Source organism: Alnus glutinosa, chromosome 11 (assembly GCF_958979055.1).
Source record: "Alnus glutinosa chromosome 11, dhAlnGlut1.1, whole genome shotgun sequence".
NCBI classification, from domain to species: domain Eukaryota; kingdom Viridiplantae; phylum Streptophyta; class Magnoliopsida; order Fagales; family Betulaceae; genus Alnus; species Alnus glutinosa.
In genome coordinates, this window is record NC_084896.1 from 25,745,514 (window position 1) to 25,751,878 (window position 6,365).

Below are 6,365 nucleotides of genomic sequence, written 5' to 3' on the forward strand. Positions count from 1 at the left end.
CTTTAGGAAAATGATGGGTGGGGGACATTTTGCCGTCCCCCAATCGTCACTTTTTAATAAAAAATTGATTTTTCTGATGTGACATCAAAGATTACCTTTTTTTTTATTAAAAATTATACTTTTTATTAAAAAAGGACGGTTGGGGGACGGCAAAACGTCCCCCGTGAATCACTGCTCGTGTGCTTTATACAGTATTAGTGGGCTCAAACCTATATGCTTAAACTTTTGGGTTAAATGATGTCAAAATATGATATTTACTATGAGCTCACCAAAAAGGACCCCACTAGGAATTTTTCCAACAATTTGGACATTTTTTATTTAATTTCAGACCATATGAGTTCATAATTTTGGATTTGATTTGGGTCCAATTTCAATGAAACCTAAATTCATTTAGATTGGAACACATGTCGAATACCATGACACGAAGAACACATGATTCAATCTCAATAGATTTAATTCCAACAAAAACTAGACTGATCACTAATCCTATAATTTCTTGGTGAATTGGGCCCGTTAAAAGCCCAAAGATATGGGTTCATATTGTTTATGCCACTCTAGGATGAATGTGAATCTAATCTCCACAGACCCATTTGCATGTTCATGCAGAAAAATGTTTCATTGACCAATTAAAGAAAGGGAGAACAAGAACCTAGATATATATAATAGATTTTTTGCGACTATTTTATTTGGAAACAATAAACAATACAGTATCTGTAAAAATAAAATAAAATAATCCATAAAACTATAATTCATCAATCATGGAGAATATGAATGAGAATCAATTTTTTTTTAATATTTGTGATGATTTTGAATTGTGTCAATGATTATATAATATGATGGCAGCTTTATCTACTGCAACTAAATACTAGATCCTCGTTTCCTATTCGCATATCATGCCGGCCATTAAATTTGTTAAACAACAAACAATCAACCATGAGATTCGTGAAGGGTATTATAATTTTTAATAATAAATAAATAAAAAAAAAAAAAAAAAAAAAGGAAATTATAATTTTTACTACAAATTCTTAAAAAAGTAACATGATTGTTTACTTGATATATATATATATATATATTTTTTTTTTTAATTTTTTTTTTTTATTTGACATGTCCACACAAGAGGGGGAGGGTGGATTCGAACTAGTGATTTCCGCTTCATGAGGCGTGGTCCCCAGCCGATTGAGTTATCTCTTAGGGACTAATATTTATTATATCTATTCCTAAAACATAGATTGATACTTGAGGTTTCACATGACATTTATTAATTTTATAAATTAACGTAATAATTCACATTATGCTCATTTTCATAAAACATGACTGACACATAAATTTATGAGAAAAATATACATATTTCCTCTAACTACCATGCACTCAATTGTCAATGTACCCCTAAGACCAATTTAAAGACAAAAATGACCCAAAAAACTTTTCAATAAGACAAAAATGCCTTTATAAATTTGAGGGAAAAAAATGTTTTATTTGAATAGTTTTTAATTTTTATATATAATTTTAAGAATTTTTATAAATTTATGAAGGGTATTTTTGTTATTAAGGGAGATATTGACATTTTTTGGTAATTGGGAGCCAATAGACATTGATACAATTGATAATTTGTATGAGACATTGATAATAAAATAATAGTTTGAGAGAACTATGCGTGCTTTTTCCTAAATTTTTAAATAAATATATGTTTTCCTTGTAACCAACTTGGAACATCCAAAGTATAAGATAATTGTGTTAAAAAACATTATTATTCTCTTTGTAAACAACTCGGACATTTAAGGTTGGGACTTCACATCACTTACCCATATTATGTCCTGACAAGTGAGAAGGGGCATCGAACGAATTTCCAAGAACTTGGGTGACTCATTATAATTAGTGTAATTACTTGACATAAACAACACAAGTCTAACAATTCGTGATTCCTACACTCATTTCTCACAACAGCTCTACAACAAGTTGACGTGACTGGTAATATTTTATTATTTTTTTACAAAAAGAAAACAAAACAAAACAAAAAAATAATAAAATATTACCAGCCACGTCAGCTTGTTGTGGGACTGTTATAAAAAATGAGTGTAGGGATCATTTCTCTTCGTGTGCATAAGATATGCAACTACCGGAATATCATCTTCCCTCGCCTTTTTTTTTTAGTTTTTATATACTAATGGCTCTTAGCAGTGTCGTTTACCTCTCTGATTCTATAGTTGTTTTATATATATATATATATATATATAATTATATATATACTTATGGCTCTTAGCAGTGTCGTTTAGCTCTCTGATTCAATAGTTGTTTTGTTTTTTTTTTTTGTTTTTTTTTGTTTTTTGTTTTTTTTTTTAGTCTATTGAATATACAATTTCTGAGTTTGTGTTGTCGGCATGTTTCTATTTGCTGGTTAATAAAATAATAGTGTTCCGTACAATCTGCTGTGCAATGATAAGCATCCAATATTATACTTTTTTTATTAAAACAAAAAAAAAAAAAATTTACCTTTTAATCACTTTTGTAATCAGACTCTTAAATCTAAAAAGTATTACTATAGTGTATCAATTTTTTAATTTTTTTAATTTTGTTCAATTTCAACAATCCATTAGAATTTTTCGTTAAATCCTATCAAAATTTTCAAAATAACCCTATATTTTTTAATATATATATAATTCAAATATGCATGGAAATTTTTGCAAATTTAGTTAAATATGTTATAAATTTGATACACATCCGTTAAGATTTAACAAAAAATTCTAATGAAATTGTGAAATTGAAAGATGTATATACTAAATTGACAATTTTTAAAGTTTATAAGCATAATTGCTAAAGTGATAAAATAATAATAATAATTTTAGCGATATCTTTCAAAATTACAAAGTCAAACTACTATTTTGGGAAAATATAAAAAAATAAATAAAATAGTCGTTAGGTTTTGTTACGATCTCAATTTAATCCTCACTTTTTTAAGGGGAAACTTCACTTATTAATCTTCTCAAACTTTCATCAATTTTGCCTATCTTTTCTTAAAATTCAAAAACTCTCAATTTAGTGTATCAAATTTTAAAAATTTACAATTTCACTCATCAGTTAGAATTTTCCATTAAATCCTAAAGAATGGATGAGAAATTTCCAAACTACCACATTTTAAAAAAAAAAAAATTGTTCTTTAAGGGTAATTTTGTAATTTTATAAAATGTGCAGGGAATAAACGTTATTTTACCCTTTTAACCGTCTAATTTAACCTCAAACCCTAACGGGAGAGTTACAATTGCAAAAAATTCAAAATTCAATACACTAAATTGAGAATTTTTAAAATATATTGGAGAGATTGCAAAAGTTAGGAAGTTTAGAAGGATTAATGCCTCGTTTGGTTCGCGGAATAGACCACTAGAATGGAATGACTATTCCAGTCATTCCTTTGTTTGGTAGGGGGTCTATTCCTTAAAATAGCTATTTCAATAGGAATAACTATTCTCTTACAAAGATGAATACATATTCCTAAAAGAATAGACTATATTTTCCAAAAAAAACACTCATTATTTTCTATTTTCTCTCCATTTATTTTTTTAAAAGAAAAAAAAAAAAAAAAAAACCCCAGATGGGCTTTAGGGGTAGCCGCGACCACCCCTGATGAGTATTTAGGGGTGGCCGCGCGCGCTTTTTTGGTGAGTGGCCGACCACCCTAATAATGTGGAGTTTTTTTAGTAATTTTAATTCGATTTCAACTAAAGTATATGTGTTGTCACAAAACAATGAGTAGAAATACATATTTCATTTCACTCTCTTTTATTCCCGGTAATAACTATTCTCTTTCCTAATGAAATACTCATTCCGCAAACCAAACAAAGTATAAGTGAAATTCTTTCTATTTTTAATTTTGATATCTTGCTTCATTACAAAATATTAGCCTCTGCACTAGCATCACAAATGATGCTTTTACAATCTTGAATTGTAATTTTTTTTTTTAAATGCAGTATTATTTATCTAAAAGGGGATAACTTCAATCAAGCAACGAGGTTTTTGCCTTCCAATGAGATATTGACACATCAACATCAAACAAGAAAAGTATCTGTTAGCATAATCTAGCAAAACATTGTATCTAAACCCTCCTTTCACTCTTTTAATCTTAAAAAAAAAAAAAACTATTGCAGGCATCACCCACCCACACGCCACCACCGCCACTGCTCAACGCCGGACACGTGACCGAAAAGCCCACAACAACCATCGAGAAGTTTCCAGATTTTGCCGGGAAAAGACCACAACACCACTAATATGCCGAGAAGCCGAGAAATTTCCAAATCTCGCTGGCTTCATCAACTTTAGATGCCGCTGGAGACAAAAAATAAAATAAAATAAAATAAAATAAAATAAAATAAAAGACGAGCAACCCAGAAACACGAGAACCAGAACTGACATGGAGGTACATGATTACCGCAAATAAGAGAAATCAAACGGGAAAAAAAATAATAATAATAATCTTTCAGATTATTCTAGGGAACTTTTAGTTGTGGAAACTTTTATGAGTTTTATCGGAATTGCTTCTAATTGGTGGCGACTCGTTTGAAAAAAGAAACAGAATTTACAAATCGCAAAGCAAATGGATAACTTGTTTAAAACCTGAAAACTTGTTGCACAAATACTTGCAAATGGATAACTCCCGTGTGGGCTATTCATCGTGCTCTCCGACGATCTGTGGTTGACAAGAGCGTTTCTTGCCTTTTTTTCGACGTTCTGTGGTGTGGCTGCTGGTTCGCCAGTTCTCTTTCGGCAATTCTGTTGGGTTGGTCGGTTGTCGATCGGGGCTTGTGTGGTGCTGTCGGTGCTATTGGCTGAATCTGGTCGGTGGGCGGAGCAGTGAAAATGGCGGTGGCGGCGGTGTCGAAGGATGGCGGTGGGACTTTTTTTTTTTTTTAGGCCAAAAGAGTTAAAGAAGGGAATTTAGATCCAGTGTTTTTACAACATTTACATTTCTTGTTCTAAGCTGATGTGTCAATTTCTCATTGGAGACCATAAAATCCTTATTTTCTGCCCCAACCTGACAGAAGTTGCACTATATCTAAAATGCTTTGAAAGTAATTCTTACATCACCTTTGATAAAAAGGGAAAATTCATATATCTATTTTGACTATATAAGATTAACCCATTTGTAATTAAGTCTAGTTTCTTAGAGCATAACCATGAGAGTTTTTTTCCATCTCGATCAAATTTTACAAATTTAAAACGACCAAAACCATATCTAAAAATTGATGTCAATAGTTACTAATTCTATCCCCCAAAAGGAACATTGGTTACATCTTTCACTAATAATCCACATTTCGTGCAAGAATCAAAGTCCACATATCAGGATTAAAATTTTTTATAATTATTTGTTCGAATTTGAAAAATTCGGACAGATGATTATAAAATACTACTTATGAGACGCACTTAACCAAATAAAAATTTGATTGTCCAATCTCCAGGTCTCATAATTAGTCTCTCACAATTACTTGTCCGAATTCTCTCAAATCAAACAAATAATTATAGAAAATCCTTACCCACGTACCAGCCTCTTATGATCTTATCCATACCACTTAAATACGTAGCTTTAACTGTCACTAATAAAAAGAAAATTTTGATTTTGTGCAGCACCTAAATCAATATATTTGAGTAATATAATAAAGAGAATTTATATTCTTTTTTAAATCCTCTCAAAATTTATGTAACTGTTAAAATTATTATTAAAACAAAATGTAATAATAATCTATCATGCATTTATGATAATTTTAAAAAATTCATTTAAAAAAGAAAACTATTCTCTCTTTATCTTTATCGTATTTACTCGAATGTTATACACGAGTCTCATCTTTTTGCCTCACCGACAACCTCCTGCTCTCTAGTCTGTCCGCTTTAGTCACGTGCACCACGCTGCCACATGGTAAAAGAAACAGTTACAACGTCAGAAACAGTTACAGGACACCACCAATCCCACAAAATGCTCCGAAGCTTCTTCTCTACACGCGCTCCTAGGCCAATTCAAATACGCGTTGTCAATCATGAAGCATTGGAGCGCGTAGACATTTCCGTACGATTCTCAAGATTCGAAAATTTTAAACTAGACTAAGCAGAACTGCTATCCCCACCGCGGGTCTCACCCTCAAAGTTCAAACAACCCTAAAATCACTGTCACCGACAATATATATTATAATTTTCTTTTCTTTTTTTGGTAGAAAGAGAATTATTAAGATACAAATACACCTATAAGGCTATAATGGTCATTTACCTTTTAGAACTTTCATGTATGTCATGTGATTTTTTATTTTAAAGTTGTTTTGGTGTTAATGAGCTGAAAATCTGAGTTAATTATGTGTTAACTCCTCCGCCAAGACAATAGTTAATGG